Below are 18,766 nucleotides of genomic sequence, written 5' to 3'. Positions count from 1 at the left end.
ATGAGGGCGGTAAACCGAGTAACTGCTCCGGACACATACTCCTTACCACATATTGACGAAACATTAGACCTAATAGGTAACTAAGTTTTTTACCACCCTTGATTTGCCCTCTGGATATCATCAAATCCCTGTTGCACCCCAGGATTGCCCTAAAACTGCTTTTGTTGTATCTACGGGATTATAAGAATTTGTACGAATGCCATTTGTTTTGAGGAATGCACCCACCATTTTTCAAAGATTCGCAGATCTACATCTACATCTATACTCCGCGAGCCACCTTACGGTGTGTGGCGGAGAGTACTTATTGTACCACTATCTGATCCCCCCTTCCCTGTTCCATTCACGAATTGTGCGTGGGAAGAACGACTGCTTGTAAGTCTCCGTATTTGCTCTAATTTCTCGGATCTTTTCATTGTGATCATTACGCGAGATATATGTGGGCGGTAGTAATATGTTGCCCATCTCTTCCCGGAATGTGCTCTCTCGTAATTTCGATAATAAACCTCTCCGTATTGCGTAACGCCTTTCTTGAAGTGTCCGCCACTGGAGCTTGTTCAGCATCTCCGTAACGCTCTCGCGCTGACTAAATGTCCCCATGACGAATCGCGCTGCTTTCCGCTGGATCATGTCTATCTCTTCTATTAATCCAACCTGGTAAGGGTCCCATACTGATGAGCAATACTCAAGAATCGGACGAACAAGCGTTTTGTAAGCTACTTCTTTCGTCGATGAGTCACATTTTCTTAGAATTCTTCCTATGAATCTCAACCTGGCGCCTGCTTTTCCCACTATTTGTTTTATGTGATCATTCCACTTCAGATCGCTCCGGATAGTAACTCCTAAGTATTTTACGGTCGTTACCGCTTCCAATGATTTACCACCTATGGCATAATCGTACTGGAATGGATTTCTGCCCCTATGTATGCGCATTATATTACATTTATCTACGTTTAGGGAAAGCTGCCAGCTGTCGCACCATGCATTAATCCTCTGCAGGTCCTCCTGGAGTACGTACGAGTCTTCTGATGTTGCTACTTTCTTGTAGACAACCGTGTCATCTGCAAATAGCCTCACGGAGCTACCGATGTTGTCAACTAAGTCATTTATGTATATTGTAAACAATAAAGGTCCTATCACGCTTCCCTGCGGTACTCCCGAAATTACCTCTACATCTGCAGATTTTGAACCGTTAAGAATGACATGTTGTGTTCTTTCTTCTAGGAAATCCTGAATCCAATCACAAACCTGGTCCGATATTCCGTAAGCTCGTATTTTTTTCACTAAACGTAAGTGCGGAACCGTATCAAATGCCTTCCTGAAGTCCAGGAATACGGCATCAATCTGCTCGCCAGTGTCTACGGCACTGTGAATTTCTTGGGCAAATAGGGCGAGCTGAGTTTCACATGATCTCTGTTTGCGGAATCCATGTTGGTTATGATGAAGGAGATTTGTATTATCTAAGAACGTCATAATACGAGAACACAAAACATGTTCCATTATTCTACAACAGATTGACGTAAGCGAAATAGGCCTATAATTATTCGCATCTGATTTATGACCCTTCTTGAAAATGGGAACGACCTGCGCTTTCTTCCAGTCGCTAGGTACTTTACGTTCTTCCAGCGATCTACAATAAATTGCTGATAGAAAGGGGGCAAGTTCTTTAGCATAATCACTGTAGAATCTTAAGGGTATCTCGTCTGGTCCGGATGCTTTTCCGCTACTAAGTGATAGCAGTTGTTTTTCAATTCCGATATCGTTTATTTCAATATTTTCCATTTTGGCGTCCGTGCGACGGCTGAAGTCAGGGATCTGTTGCTGTGGAGACTGAAACCCACAACATGCTTAGTATATTTAGATGACATTATTATTTTTTCTAAAACTATAAAGGAACATGCAGAGAGACTAAGGGATGTATTGGAAAGGTTAAAAGGAGCACACTTAAGTGTGAAACTGGAAAAGTGCGCCTTTGCCCAATCACAGGGACAATATTTAGGACATAGAATATGTGAAGGTGTCAAACCAGATCCCCGTTTAACCACAGCAGTAAAGGAATTTCCAACACCAACAAATATCAAAGAATTACAGTCATTTTTAGGCCTTGCAAATTATTACACACGTTTTGTGAACAATTATGCTACCATTGCTAAGCCCCTGACTAAATTATTGAAGAAAGGAGTTAGTTTTACCTGGATCAAGGAATGTGATGAAGCCATGCAACAAATTCAACATGTTTTGACTAGAGCCCCTGTACTAGCATACTCAGATTTTGAAAAACCATTTATTCTGTCGGTAGATGCCTCAGATTATGCTGGAGGAGCCATTCTGTCACAAAAAAATCAATGGAGAAGAACGACCAGTTGGTTATGTGTCTCGAAAGCTTAACAAAGCGGAATTGAATTACAGTACAACTGAGAAGGAACTCTTAGCGCTCATGTTTGGTGTAACCTATTTTCGGTGCTATTTGTATGGGAGAAAATTTACTGTCACTTCGGATCACACCACATTACAGTGGATGCTGAACCTGAAAGATCCTAGTAGCAGGTTAACTCGTTGGGCTTTAAAATTGAGCAAATTTGAATACAAGGTAAAACATAAACCAGGCAAGTTGCATCAAAATACTGATGTGTTACGCTGGAAAGTTAGAGTGATTGTTACCAATGATATTTCTATTGAAGAATTGAAGGAAGCACAGCAAAGAGATGTTCAATGTCAGAAGTATGAAACTTGGCCTGAATTTTCTGTCGAAGATGGGATTTTGTACCGAAAAACCCCACTGGGTAAACTAGTAGTAATTCCGAAAGAACTACGTCCCAAGTTAATAGCACAATGTCATGATAGCCTGCAAGTATGTCATATTGGTTTTCATGACACCAATTGCCGAATAGCCGCCCGTTATTTCTGGGAAGGCAGACGGCGAGACGTGCAAAAGTTTATACAAAATTGCTTGCCCTGTGTTAGGAGGTCATTGCCACCTCAAACAAAGGTACCTTTGCAGCAAGAGCCAGAAGCCACTTGTCCTTGGGCTTTAGTAGCAGTAGATATTGTTGGTCCTTTCCCTTTGAGTCCACAAAATAACAGATATATATTGTCCATCATGGATCATTTTTTCAGATCCTTAATTCTTGTTCCCATACCAGACATGTCCGCAGAAACTGTAGCTCATGCATTTGTCACCTACTTGGTATTACCATATGGAAGTCCTGAAGCTGTACTTACAGATCAAGGCATGAATTTTATGCCAGCATTGTTTACAGAAGTCTGTCGATTATTGCGAATCAAAAAGTGGAGAACGACACCATTTCACCCGAAAGCGAACGGACACCAAGAGCGAATCCACTGCACAGTTACACGCATGCTTTCTTACTATGTCAATAAAAACCACTCTGACTGGGACAGGTACGTCCAATACGTCACATCAGCATATAATAGCCATGTCCATGAAGCTACAGGATATTCCCCTTATGAAGCAGTATATGGCCGACCTATGAATTCGCGTTTTGAGATTGACAAACTGCCCCCTGGAATTAAATCCAAAGACGTGAAAGGTTTGGCACAACGTTTAAAAGCCATTTGGAAGAAAGTAAGAGGGAACAATGCAAAAGCTACAGCCCAGCAGATAAAGAGGAATAATGAGGAAGCCAAAATGCCCGAGTAGAAGGTAGGAGATTTAGTCACGTTACGCAATCCAGTAGTATAAAAGGGGAGAACAAAGAAGTTTACACCTACATATGAAGGACCGTATCGAATCACGTGGCTTACTTCGCCGGTAAATGTGGAAATTCAGTTAGTAGAACGCACAAAGATCGTTCATTTTGACAGGTTAAAGTTATATAAGGGATCCGAGCCAACCCCGCTCGACAGTGAAACAGAGCCTGTTACACCAGTAGCCCCAACCAAGAAGGCAAGAAAGAAGGTAGTACAACCACCTAGAGCACAACCTAGGTGTGCTCTAAGGTCAAAATATCCCTACGGTTTACGCTCCAGGGACTAAGTCCAACATGTTGTTGTTGTTGTGGTCTTCAGTCCTGAGACTGGTTTGATGCTGCTCTCCATGCTAATCTATCCTGTGCAAGCTCCTTCATCTCCCAGTACCTACTGCAACCTACATCCTTCTGAATCTGCTTAGTGTATTCATCTCTTGGTCTCCCTCTACGATTTTTACTCTCCACACTGCCCTCCAATGCTAAATTTGTGATCCCTTGATGCCTCAGAACATGTCCTACCAACCGATCCCTTCTTCTAGTCAAGTTGTGCCACAAACTTCTCTTCTCCCCAATCCTATTCAATACCTCCTCATTAGTTACGTGATCTACCCACCTTATCTTCGACATTCTTCTGTAGCACCACATTTTGAAAGCTTCTATTCTCTTCCTGTCCAAACTATTTACTGTCCATGTTTCACTTCCATACATGGCTACACTCCATAAAAATACTTTCAGAAACGACTTCCTGACACTTAAATGTATACTCGATGTTAACAAATTTCTCTTCTTCAGAAACGCTTTCCTTGCCATTGCCAGTCTACATTTTATATCCTCTCTACTTCGACCATCATCAGTTATTTTGCTCCCCAAATAGCAAAACTCCTTTACTACTTTAAGTGTCTCATTTCCTAATCTAATTCCCTCATCATCACCCAAATTAATTAGACTACATTCCATTATCCTCATTTTGCTTTTGTTGATGTTCATCTTATATCCTCCTTTCAAGACACTGTCCATTCCGTTCAACTGTTCTTCCAAGTCCTTTGCTGTCTCTGACAGAATTACAATGTCATCAGCGAACCTCAAAGTTTTTATTTCTTCTCCCTGGATTTTAATACCTACTCCAAACTTTTCTTTTGTTTCCTTTACTGCTTGCTCAATATACAGATTGAATAGTATCGGGGAGAGGCTACAACCCCGTCTCACTCCCTTCCCAGCCACTGCTTCCCTTTCATGCCCCTCGACTCTTATAACTGCCATTTGGTTTCTGTACAAATTGTAAATAGCCTTTCGCTCCCTGTATTTTACCCCTTCCACCTTTAGAATTTGAAAGAGAGTATTCCAGTCAACATTGTCAAAAGCTTTCTCTAAGTCTACAAATGCTAGAAACGTAGGTTTGCCGTTCCTGAATCTTTCTTCTAAGATAAGTCGTAAGGTCAGTATTGCCTCACGTGTTCCAACATTTCTACGGAATCCAAACTGATCTTCCCCGAGGTCGGCTTCTACCAGTTTTTCCATTCGTCTGTAAATAATTCACGTTAGTATTTTGCAGCTGTGACTTATTAAACTGATTGTTCGGTAATTTTCACATCTGTCAACACCTGCTTTCTTTGGGATTGGAATTATTATATTCTTCTTGAAGTCTGAGGGTATTTCACCTGTCTCGTACATCTTGCTCACCAGATGGTAGAGTTTTGTCAGGACTGGCTCTCCCAAGGCCGTCAGTAGTTCTAATGGAATGTTGTCTACTCCTGGGCCCTTGTTTTGACTCAGGTCTTTCAGTGCTCTGTCAAACTCTTCACGCAGTATCGTATCTCCAATTTCATCTTCATCTACATCCTCTTCCATTTCCAGAACATTCTCCTCAAGTACATCGCCCTTGTATAGACCCTCTATATACTCCTTCCACCTTTCTGCTTTCCCTTCTTTGCTTAGAACTGGGTTTCCATCTGAGCTCTTGATATTCATACAAGTGGCTCTCTTTTCTCCAAAGGTATCTTTAATTTTCCTGCAGGCTGTATCTATCTTACCCCTAGTGAGATAAGCCTCTACATCCTCACATTTGTCCTCTAGCCATGCCTGCTTAGCCATTTTGCACTTCCTGTCGATCTCATTTTTGAGACGTTTGTATTCCGTTTTGCCTGCTTCATTTACTGCATTTTTATATTTTCTCCTTTCATAAATTAAATTAAATATTTCTTCTGTTACCCAAGGATTTCTACTAGCCCTCGTCTTTTTACCTACTTGATCCTCTGCTGCCTTCACTACTTCATCCCTCAGAGCTACCCATTTGTCTTCTACAGTATTTCTTTCCCCCATTCCTGTCGATTGTTCACTTATGCTGTCCCTGAAACTCTGCACAACCTCTGGTTTAGTCAGTTTATCCAAGTCCCATCTCCTTAAATTCCCACCTTTTTGCAGTTTCTTCAGTTTTAATCTACAGTTCATAACCAATAGATTGTGGTCAGAGTCCACATCTGCCCCTGGAAATGTCCTACAATTTAAAACCTGGTTTCTAAATCTCTGTCTTACCATTATATAATCTGTCTGATACCTTTTAGTATCTCCAGGACTCTTCCATGTATACAACCTTCTTTTATGATTCTTGAACCAAGTGTTAGCTATGATTAAGTCATGCTCTGTGCAAAATTCTAACAGACGGCTTCCTCTTTCATTTCTTAGCCCCAATTCATATTCACCTACTATGTTTCCTTCTCTCCCTTTTCCTACTGTCCAATTCCAGTCACCCATGACTATTAGATTTTCGTCTCCCTTCACTACCTGAATAATTTCTTTTATCTCATCATACATTTCTTCAATTTCTTCGTCATCTGCAGAGCTAGTTGGCACATAAACTTGTACTACTGTAGTAGGCGTGGGCTTCGTGTCTATCTTGGCCACTATAATACGTTCACTATGCTGTTTGTAGTAGCTTACCCGCACTCCTATTTTTTTTATTCATTATTAAACCTACTCCTGCGTTACCCCTATTTGATTTTGTATTTATAACCCTATATTCACCTGACCAGAAGTCTTGTTCCTCCTGCCACCGAACTTCACTAATTCCCACTGTATCTAACTTTAACCTATCCATTTCCCTTTTTAAATTTTCTAACCTACCTGCCCGATTAAGGGATCTGACATTCCACGCTCCAATCCGTAGAATGCCTGTTTTCTTTCTTCTGATAACGACGTCCTCTTGAATAGTCCCTGCCCGGAGATCCGAATGGGGGACTATTTTACCTCTGGAATATTTTACCCAAGAGGACGCCATCATCATTTAACCGTACAGTAGAGCTGCATGCCCTCGGGAAAAATTACGGTTGTAGATTCCCCTTGCTTTCAGCCGTTCACAGTACCACAACAGCAAGGCCGTTTTGGTTAATGTTACAAGGCCAGATCAGTCAATCAACCAGACTGTTGCCCCTGCAACTACTGAAAAGGCTGCTGTCCCTCTTCAGGAACCACATGTTTGTCTGGCCTCTCAACAGATACCCCTCCGTTGTGGTTGCACCTACGGTACGGCTATCTGTATCGTTAAGGCACACAAGCCTCCCCACCAACGGCAAGGTCCATGGGTCATGTCCAACATGCCATGTAATTAACTGGAAAAGCCTTTAGTGAAGCAAGAAAATTAATTGACGGGAAACCGTCATCATTGCTATGCATTTATTTAAGTTGTTCATTGTAAGCATGTTAGTGGTAAGTATTCATAAGTATTGGCAACAATTGGTAATAGAATTTAGGATGTCACATGTTAATGGAAGGGATTAGAGTTTTTGTAATCATTCTGTCTTGCATCACTTAATGTCTCCGGTAATGTTGTTGTAGTGGCAAAGGACTGACAGACACTCATTAGTAGTGGAATTAAAGGAAAAAGTTGTCCTCATCAGTGGAACACACAGGGTTAGGAATCAATTAATCTTGTAGATGTCAAATGGATTCACACTTAACCTATTGACTCAGTGGATAGTAAACAGAAACAGCTGCTAAAGCTCTACCACAGTAACATGTTAGCAACACGCCTTTGTAACTGCCATTAGATCAGTGACAACATGCTGCCATCTACCTACAGGTTGAAATATGCCATAGTACGTATATGTTTATACTAAGCACTCACACACAGATAACAACAATGTTAAAGAGGGAAAAAACAATTCAGACACTACAGAGACAGTAGTTTCAATTAGCAAGGATACATAAGTCTAAGTTAAACACCAAATATACTACTTTAAAAGTGAAAGGAGTCCCCCCCTCCCCCCCCCCCCCCCAAGTGCTATTTTATTGCTTTCATAATACTACGCTGAGGAGATGACAAGGTAAGTATTACGATACTACGTGTTTCTGTATATTAAATGCCAAAGAGAAAGTCACGTGGTCAACACCATGCGAGACCGCCGCTCATAGTTTGTTCACAGACTGCAGGCCTCGCCCTTCCCTGCCACCTTGTGATGCTCCGGCTTACCCCTCCCTCTTCCCCGCAGGCCTCTCTGCCAAATGAGCAGCCATTAGAGTTCCCCCCCCCCCCTCCTCCCCCCACCCTCCCCTCGCTCCCTTGTGATGCGTACCCAGCTCCCACCTCTACTGCCGGCGCAAGCAGCGTCTGAAACTCTCCCTCACCAACACGTCTTAGCTGTTCAGACCGACCTCTTGTCTTCCTCCTGCACAAAGAGACTCCAGCCCCCACCCCCACTCCCTCCCCCCGGGCCACACGTCTCCGCAGCATGGATCAAGTTCCCACACTACACTTTTGTACATTCATGCGGTTGCAGCATAACCAGCGAATCCCAGAAGATAGTTATGAAAATAAACCCACCAGCCTAATATTGCCCTACAGATTTTACTAGTTTTACCCAGGGATAGAAATCTATTCATGTCATCTATTTGACTTCTAATCCACCCAGACAGGAGACATTGGGATCTCAAATTGGTCTCCAACTAAGTTGTATTGCCACCCTCGCAGTTAATAAACAGATTTATATGGTATCAAGGAAGCCGGCCCTTGCCATGATATTTATTCGGTAAGTGACCGCTGTGTGGGAAACACATCAGTCAAAAGGATCGAGTTTGAAATGCCATCGTAAAATAAAGTAAAGTAGAGTAAAACCCCAGTTAATACCAATTCAGAATAACATCCCTAACATTATTGTCCAGTTCAGAAGTTATTAGCTACTAGTTCCAAGTAAAGGATATCTGAGAGAATCAAGCCATCATCCCAACTCATGCAGAAGTATAAAAATTCATAAATTACATACATTTTAGATGAACAGAGTATCTAAGTGAGTAAATTAATCATTATAACAATTGAGTTATCTGAGCCCCTTGAAAAGAAGATCCTTCACGAATAACTGTCGTGAACAACATAAGCTAAGCCTGGGAGAAATTCAGTGACCGCCCAGAGGAACTGGACTCGGCACATCAAAAGGAACACCGCCCAGCCTCCACAAGAACAAAGGCCCATTCTACCCTCCACCCCCCCCCCACCCCCACCCCCTGTCGGGACCCAGCCATCTGCTCTGTATCTAGCCCCAGGCAAAAGAAACGACAGCCGAGAAAGCCCACACCCCTGCATCACCTGAGCCGTGTTGCCTAGTGCGGTAAATGAGGTTAGCAAAAGCAAAAAGTATCCAAAACGTCTACACTTTATACGAACCCATAACCTGCAAACAGCCACTTGAGAAGTCATCCTCGCCTTTACCTACGATATTAAGTATGCGAGTTACATTGGTAGTCACCATTAGTGTCATAAAACAACCACTGAACCCGCATTTCGCAGAGAATTATTCTAGAGTTATTTAGTGCTCAATGCGCTGCCAGTAGGACAGATTCAGTGGCCACGGCTACCAGCACTGATCTCACACCGGTTAGAGCTGGTCATATCTGTAAACTCAGCACTCTGCAATCGTATGAGCGCGTCACCTGCTGCATCTCCAGCACCTCAAGTAGCACTGATTCTCAACACAGAATTCTTAACCACTGTATGACGAATACTTTGAATAACTTTATACACACTTTCAATACTAAGGAAACTACTTTCCTTCCTATACACTCTACACATGACAAATGAACTCTAATTTTATTACAAACAAAAACATCAACAGGTAAGTTATATTGGCGTCAACGAGAGGCAACCAGTACCGGTGTCAACGAATATTAGGAAGCAGGTAGGTAAGAGAGTTAACAAAAGAAACAACAAACAAAACTCAGAACAAATGGCTAGGGAACTGCCAACAGTCAACCTTACATAGTTATGAGACCCAAAGTACAAAATGATGTAGGAAATATCTTACCAAATGTTGAATAATATTAAGGAAGGTAATGGCAATTATTGATCTGATAACTGAAGGAGGCGTACAACCACTTTAAATTAAAGCCTTACTAATGGAAGTATTAACATAACACTGTACTAATCTGCAGCATTACTAGTAACATTGGCACAACTTTGACAGCACACCTGTAGGTGGACATTCCAGAGACGTGTTGTTCGGTATGGAGATACAAACAAAAGCATACAAAGAAAAACAGAGAATATTTACACTTATTTTGCTACAAAATGTAACTGGAGAAAAGCAAAGTTTTGTGTAAGGGAAATAATATTTTGCACTTTTGCTTCTGTCGCGGTTTTGCCACCGCTTGTGTCACTACGATGGGTTGCCATTTACTTATGTCTAAGTACTATTTTTATTATTGTTCATTTTGCCTATGTTTTATTATCAGTTATTAGAGAGTGTTGCTAGAACTTTACCAGCACCAGTAATTGAGTATTTGCGTCAATAAACCTAGTGTTCCCACGTGTCACTGTGTTACTAGAATGATGAGGATAATTATTTAATTTGTGGGATTCCAAGTATGCCAGAGTAAGTTCCCGAGTATTGCCAATTATTTAAGTGTTTATTAATAATGTTATAGGTAAGAAGCTATTTTGAAAGGGTAATTTAAGATGTAACCATGCTTTATTTCATTTGTATTTGAATGCTTAATTGGAGGGACATGCCACATGCCTCCCCACATAATAGATAATGTAAATTCAGTGAATAACTCCCACACAGCAGGAGACTTTGGCCGTACATCTCGTTTGTTAGATAAACCAGAGAACAATACCCGCAAGGGCACGCATCTTGCGTGACGCGACCGGCAATTGCATGGATCCCTAGCTGTCTATGTCATTCCTTAACTTTTCAATTTTGAGGCATAGTCCATCCTACCCACTTTCATCTTTTAACTTTCAACAGAACAACACATGAAGAGTCATGCACAACCCGCAAGGGCACATACCTGATGTGATGCCATTGGCAATCACGTGGACCCTAGCTGTCTATGTCGCTTCTTGACTTTTAAATTTCGTGGCATAGTCTGTCCCACCCACTTTCATCTGTCAACTATCAACCAAACAACGTCTTTTGGAGTTTATTATCCAGGCGTATTCCAACACAAAACTTTTCAGTTCATGTGAACTAACACAATTAGACTTCAATCTTTCATGTCGTAGAAGAGTTCACAAGAACAGTGTTCCGTGCTTTCTGACGACCGCTGATCAGGCACTATCAGACGTGAACCACGTCTAGCCTGCAGCTAACCACCAGTAAGCAGAAATCTCAGTTTAAAACTTGAGCTTTCTTTGACTCCATTGTATTTTCCGAAAGATAACCGGCTACTGAAGCAGTATTATTTAACCGTATGACGTGTCTCAGGACACTGCGATATACCCAAGGATAGATGGAATTGTAAGCAACTAGCTGGGTCCGATGAGGCCAGCACCTAGGAGTTATAGAGATGGCGAGTTTAGTCATCGCAAATGGTGAGAGGATGAAGATGGCGAATTTGGTCACAAAGTAAAGTTTTTTTATGTGAGAGATTCGAGTTTTAAAAAGAAGTATGTAGCAGCTATCCTGGAGTCGCAGCATTGTCGTATACACAGTTAAGTAGGCAATACCATCGTGTCAACGATGTGCCGTGCACTATACCTTCATAAAGGAAAAGTCCTTCAGAAATTATGCTCAATTTAGTCATTTCTAATTCAATTCCTTGCGCTTTCTGTTTCCATTGTGGAAGTCTCTAGATTCTCACTGAGTTTTGTTTTTCTCCTCTCGTTATCTACATCGTTGACATCCAACAACACAATCTTTGTATCCGAGACTAGGAAACCAACCTAGCATACGAACCTATCTGTTCCTACAGGAAAAGTAATTCCTCCAGTACCTGGCATGTTGTGGTTAGCGCCCAGCTGATCGATTTATTCTTTCAATTTTCGGTTTCATAAATCAATCGCCTACCTATCTCTTTCATCTGTGCGTCATTGCCTCTTATATTTCCATACAACTACCATAGTATAGCAGCATTCATCCTGCACCCAGCCTACTCTCAGGCTATTCCACTTAGTGTAATCAGAGGTCCAATCAATGTCATGCTCTTAGACTGTCCACCCATTCTTGCCCAGTGAACGGCACAACTGCAGTTACACTCCCCCCTCCTCCCTTTTCCCTGGCATAAGGGTTAAGCAGAATTGCTTTACAGCACTGCTGCCCGCTACTTTTCCCTGGCATTGGGGTTAAGCAGAGCTGTTTTTCACTCACCAACACAGACAGACATTCACACTAGTAACCCCAGATATTTGACACTGTCCTCCCACACTAACACTTCCTACTGTCGAGGATATGTGAGTTTCATAGTCTCAGGCAACGAGATGCCCCACCTGCACAAAACTGATGTCATTTTTCTTTGTCATTTTCACACATGACTTTGTGGCGTTTAGCAAATATAATATTGCATGAGAAACTTCTTCTTATAATGGGAACATTACCACACGTGGATGGTCAGCCCAAAGAGGCATCTAACTTTGTTTATTTATTGATATGAAATACAGCAGATATCCTTGTCATTAGCCCGGATCGCCAAAGGCATACCACAATGTCCCAAAGTCAGTTACATGGATGCATACATGCTCATAATTTCATGTGCCGCAAAATCGCCCTCTGAAACCATCCTACAGGATGAGAGATCAACCTTTTCCGGGGGAAGCACCAACCACCACCCAGCTCCCCAACTGTCGTTCGCCTTACGGAACCCTGGTTCAGGGCTGTTAACACAAACCACCTATATGCAGTAGACCAACCTACGATATTAACCCTTCATTGCTATTAACACAACTTCCAGTCACAGACATATGAGATAGAAATCTCAAACAGTGGATTTCTAGCAAACTGTTCTTATTGTGATGTTATCATGCCACTAATAACCTTTCATGCCACTATGGCTTACTCCCTTAGTATTTGCGCCCATTTACCTACGTTTTTTCTGCCTGATAGCTCATTTGTGGTACCTCTGTCAACGGATCTGCCTACTTTGTCCAATATATCAAATGATCACCTCTTAACATCAATTAATGGCCACTTAAAACATGAGGAAGGGCAAATTTCTTACAATCGCCTGTTAGCACACTTAAATGAATGGCAGACAGCCACTAAACTACATACAACCATCATACCCAGTGCCACGGTAAACCCGGCCACTGCTATCTTATTATTATACTGATATGGACCTTGTTCAAAAAGGGATTTTGCGAACAGTTAAGGCCATCCCCTCCAATGGTTCCAGAATCTCAGCCTTAGGGCGAATCTCGCCCATGACTCGAAGGAAAAACCTATCAGGCACGTGCCCTCCTTTACTTTTAAGAGTGCAACGGTGTTATCAACTAATGTGAGAACTTGTGCTGCATAGTGAAGGGCTCCCCTAGTGCTATCCCCTTTTTAAATGTGTGTGAAACGTGTGAACCTCCCCTCATACCCCACTGTGCTGAGTTCCAGTGAATGGGCCCGGCCACCGCCACATCCCCTTCTCACCGGCAGCTCGCGCACTACTGATGACTACACAACAAGCCGCCTCATGCCACTCATGTTACGTCAGTGGTGATATGTTCACATTTTCAACTTATTTAAGTAAAAAAGACACTTTAACTTCATTTCAGAAACACTCCAACTAGCACTTTTTTAATGTGATCACACTTGTAATTAATATAATTTTGTTTTGATGTTTTATAATGTTTATTCCTTGTTCTTGTATACACATAATATTGCTGAAGTGTGTAAGCCCCTTTGTGACCCCTAGGAGGTCTTAAAGTCTCTATACCCATCCATAGTTTAAGGCCCCTGCTGTCTTCTGTGGGAGCCTTTAACAATCAACTACTGTTTACATTTAAATGACCATCATATAGAGTGAAATCACATATGTTCTCCACTCCCACGGAAGGGGTGTAAGGATGAGCCAGATAGTAGGGGATTTTATTTTATTTTTATTTGCTTTCAAAAGTTACTTTGTTTGCTTGTTACGGTCAAGCCTTTGCCGGCAGCGTCGGCTGCCTGTAATTTTCTCGTCCCACGGTCTGGCAACAGCAAGTCAGCGAGCATCTCGATCACGAGCTTCCCCTGTGTGCTTACGAGGTAGCCACCCAACACCTCTCTCTCTCTCTCCATCTCTCTATCTCTCTCCCTCCCTCCCCCCCCCCCCCCCTCTCTCTCTCTCTGTCACTTGCCCTGTAGCAGAAAACATCTCCTGCCCTTCCCAGTGTGGCGGCGCCACGGACTTTGTTTTCAGTAGCTGCCACGCCATTCGGACTTGGCCATTCTGGCTCACCCTCGCCTTCCTAGGCCTGACTATGTGACCCATTTCAGTGCATTTACTGCGAATAAATAGCCTTTTACCTAAAACTGTCCTAATGATGTATTCCTGCCTTCCACTCCTAAGCGAGCTCGTCCTGTACACTAGTTTAAACATATGTACTTCATGTTAAAGAAGGAACTATCAAACTGGCACAGCTGTCAAATGACATGAATTCATCCAGATATGCTGATGGCCTCCCACTAGCATAGACAACTTTGCCAAGCACAGTCTCTGGCTATCTTTGCAAAGAGAAATAGGCCAAAGCAGCTCAGTTTTTAAGAAGCCTTTCAGCAAATGCTGCGTACTGTCTCAACATAACGGTCATGCAATGATCCTGGATTTCTCACGGTTTATGGTATTCTTAAGTGCACAAATATCATAGCTTCAGTCTGTGGTTGTGTGTTGCCTTGGAAAGTGTTGAGAATAGTTGGTCATTCTTGACAAACTGGACTTAAGAATGATTTCAGCACAGCTGCTCTCTTGAGTCACTCACAAAATGAATCCGCTAGTGAAGAGTCCTGGTTGTTGCTTTTTTTCTTAATAAACTTCAGTTTTCTTTTTGCATTCTAGCCAATACATTTGGCACAAAAGATGCTGTCCTGAAATATAAAAATCAAACAGTTCTCAGCTGATGATGTGCACTACAGTTAAAGAAATTTTTTTTTAAGATAATGGTAGAACTAGTACGCTTCTACCAAGATTGATTACTTGGCAGTAGAAACCCAATCTTCATCAATGTCAAACTGTTAAATATTATGGCAATAATGAAAATTTCATGAAGGAAATAACATACGCCATTTGTATCTCCCTTCTCAATACTTCACTACGGACTCTTTCCAAGGGTGCCCATGCCTGGGGCAAGGGAGGGGGGTGGCGGGGGGTGGGGGGTGGTGAGGTGCATGGGAATGCCCCTTGGCAATCTGCTGCCCCCGCCCCCAACTCTCCAGGAAAGGAAAAAGTATGGCGCAATCATGTGTTTTTCTTTCAAGAAAGTGCCCGCACAAACTATTGTATGGGCATTCTTGACTCTTTTTTTTTTTTCCCGCTTACTCACATTTTTCTTACACATACTCAAGTTATGGTACATATAGTCAGTTTTAAAAGGCTCATGTTATATAAACAGTCAAATGTGAAACACTGTACCAAGATTTATTGAGAAATTATGTCATTTGATACTTATAGCACTAATGTGACATATTTGTACACTTTTTATTATAAAAATCCAAAGCTATACTCCTTCCATATGAAGTTTCAGTTATGATTGTTATTGTTTGCAGTTCTCCACAACAGTCTATCCTGTTCAAACCTCTTCATCTCTGCATAACTACTGCAACCTACATCCATATGGACTATTTTGTGATGTTTCAGGATGAGATTTCAATAACACGGTGCCACAAATTTATTTTTCCCCAATTTGATTCAATACCCCCAAATTAGTTACCTGATCTACCCATCTACTTTTCAACATTATTCTGTAACATCACAAATCAAAAGCTTCTATTCTCTTTTCGTCTGTATTTTTAATTGTTTACACTTCATTTCCATTTAGAGCTACACTCTAGAAAACACTTTAATTTACACTGGCTCTTCTAGAAATGCTTTTCATTCTATTGACAGTCGTGTCTACTTTGGCCACCATCACCTATTTTGCTACACATATACTAACTGTCTACTTCTAGTGTCTCATTCCCTTAGCATCAACTGATTTAATTCATCAACACTCTGTTACCTTTAGTTTACTTTTGTTGTTGACCACCTTATAACCTCTTTTAAAGACATTATCCTGTCAGTTCAATTAATTGTCCGAGGCCTTTGCCGTCTCTCAAAGAATCACAAAAAACATCGAGAAACCTCAGAGATTTGATTTCTTCTCTCTGAAATGTTAATTCTCTTTCCTTACCTGCTAGCTTGATTTAAAAACTAAAAATCATGGGGAATACGAAACAAACCTGCCTCATTCCCTTCTAAATTATCCCTCCTTTTAATATTGACTCCTATAAATGAGCTAGCACTGTGTCTTTTTTGTACAAGTTGCAGACATGTTCCACTCCCTGTGTTTTAGAAAGGATACTAGGAAAGTTTTGCAGTTAAGATGTAACAACAAGTCACAGGAGGCTGATTGCTGCTGTGTTCTGAGAATATTTAATATTTGCGCTGTAGCCACTGTGCCAAGCCTGTGGGCGCAATCGTTCAGTAGCAGGATTGGTTTGAAGTGCTTACTGTGGCGTTGTGGTCACGAAGTGAGATTCAGGCGGTTTTGCAGTACAACTTTGCACATGGTTTAAACTTAGACCAGTGCTTTGAAGAAACGACTCTTGCACTTGGTGATGTGTGTGCACTTTGTACAACTATATTCACACGGTACAGAGAATTCCAAAGAGGAAATTTCACTCTGGAGGATACGGAGAGGATGGGAATGCCATGATCATCAGTTATGGAGGAAAAAATTGGTGCTCTTGGAAAATGCTAGACGAAGACAGGCAAGTAACCTGTAAGCAGATAGTGGATACCTTGAGGCTACGTGCACCAGTAATTCATTTCCAATTCTGCGTGATCATTTGCAAGTAAAGAATAAAGAAACTTTGTTGTCTCTGTATGCCATGTGGACTACAGAAGAGCAGATGACACAACGTGTGAGAGATGTTAAAGAAGTTTTCTATGGGACAATATAAGTGTTTGAATAACATTGTGACAGGTAACAAGACTTGGATGTACTATTATGTAATGCTGACTAAGACTCAAAACAATGTTTGGGTCTTTGAAGATGATGACACACCTGTAACTGTCAGAAAATCTTGATCAGTAAAGAAGAAAATGATAGCTGTTTTTTTTTTTCTTTTCCTCCAAAGTGAATGGAATTGTGGAGTGTGTTGTTTTGGACACTTAGAAGACGGTCATGGCTAAGTGGTGCATTGAGCAGTGCCTGCTCCAAGTCATACAATCTTTGAAGAACCTGTGACCAAATTGAAAAATGGATGCTAGGTTCCTCCATCATGACAACTCTCCAGATCACTGCACCAAAGCATGCACCAAATATTTGCAAGGTACAGGACTGAAACTTCTTGAGCACCTTCCTTACAGTCCAGACCTTGCACCTTGTGACTTTGCACTGCTCCTACATGTGAAAATGAAGTTGAAGGAGTGCAGTTTTCAAGTGAGGAGGACCTCCTGAGGGCTTGGGACAATAGGTGTGCCTTACTCCCTACAGAAACTTGGGAGAACTGGTTTAGGGATTGGTTTCAGAGGATGGAGAGGTGTATTCAATGTGGCAGAAATTACTTCAAAACAATTAAATAAAGGTGTATTGCACAACTTTCCTAGTACCCTTTATATATCTGTTACCTCCCATATTTCAAGGAGTGTATTCCAGTCAATGCTCTCAAAAGATCTCTTTCAATGCTATAAATGAAGGTATGCCTTTCATCAGATTATCATTTAAGACAGGTTGCCTGCCCCTACATTTCTTTGGAACCCAAAATTAATCCCTGCCCCCCAATCCAACACAGCTTCTAGCATTCTTTTGTAAACAATCTGCATTAGTACCTTGCAAGCAAGACTTACTGAACGGATGATATTCACACCTGTCAAACTTGCCTTCCTTGTACTTCCTTGTAACTGTGACTGTTACATCATTCTTGAAGCCTCTGTCTTCTATATCCTGCATACCTAGTAGAACAGTTTCGTTGCAGTTGGATCTCCCAAGTGTGGTGTCACCGCCAGACACCACACTTGCTAGGTGGTAGTTTAAATCGGCCGCGGTCCATTTAGTACATGTTGGACCCGCGTGTCGCCACTATGTAATCACAGACCTAGCGCCACCACAAGGCAGGTCTCGTGATACGAACAAGCACTCGCCCCAGTTGTACGGACGACATTGCTAGCGACAAGACGGACGAAGCCTTCCTCTCATTAGCCGAGAGACAGTTAGAATAGCCTTCTGCTAAGTCCATGGCTACGACCTAGCAAGGCGCCAATTGTAACAGTGCATGTATCTTACGAGTCGCATTTGTATAGTCAAGAGAGATGTATCACAAGGATCAGTAAAGTTAAGTATAAAGCAGCTCCGTACTTTTCTTGCTACCATTCAATAGTTATCCTGTTCCAGAATTCACGCCCGTCGGCGTGTGTGTACGCGTGCCTTTCAATCGGCTACTTCAAGTGGCGTAACAGTCTTGTTACGTCACTACAGATTGGCGACGAGTAAAGAGTTCTTTCTAATTGCTTACATTTATTTGTGTCATGGCTTCGCCACAATCTCCAGATGTACTATCCGAATTTTATCGCTTGCAGAATCAGCAGACGCAGGCGTTATTGGATGCCCTTGGACAGCTCGTCCAGGGTCAACGTGCACTGCAACACGATGCGGCAGCCGCCGCTTCACCGCTACCGCAGCCGCAACATGC

General features: G+C 42.0%; 1 protein-coding gene across 2 annotated transcripts in view; it reads right to left on the bottom strand.

Annotated features, from left to right (window-relative positions):
• Positions 1-18,766, bottom strand: part of LOC124621909 (RNA-binding protein 41-like) — a 64,013-nt gene that overhangs the window by 10,048 nt on the left and 35,199 nt on the right. The window contains exon 1 of one of the 2 annotated variants that reach the window (XM_047147411.1): positions 14,857-14,875. The exons of the other annotated variant lie outside the window; for it this stretch is intronic. The gene's annotated coding sequence lies outside the window, so the exon portion shown is untranslated. Of the gene's footprint in view, positions 1-14,856; positions 14,876-18,766 lie in introns of those variants that run through there. 2 annotated transcript variants of the gene reach the window in all.

This window comes from Schistocerca americana, chromosome 7 (assembly GCF_021461395.2).
Source record: "Schistocerca americana isolate TAMUIC-IGC-003095 chromosome 7, iqSchAmer2.1, whole genome shotgun sequence".
NCBI lineage: Eukaryota > Metazoa > Arthropoda > Insecta > Orthoptera > Acrididae > Schistocerca > Schistocerca americana.
The sequence above is the reverse complement of the archived record's forward strand: the minus strand, read 5'-3'. Positions and strand labels throughout refer to the sequence as shown.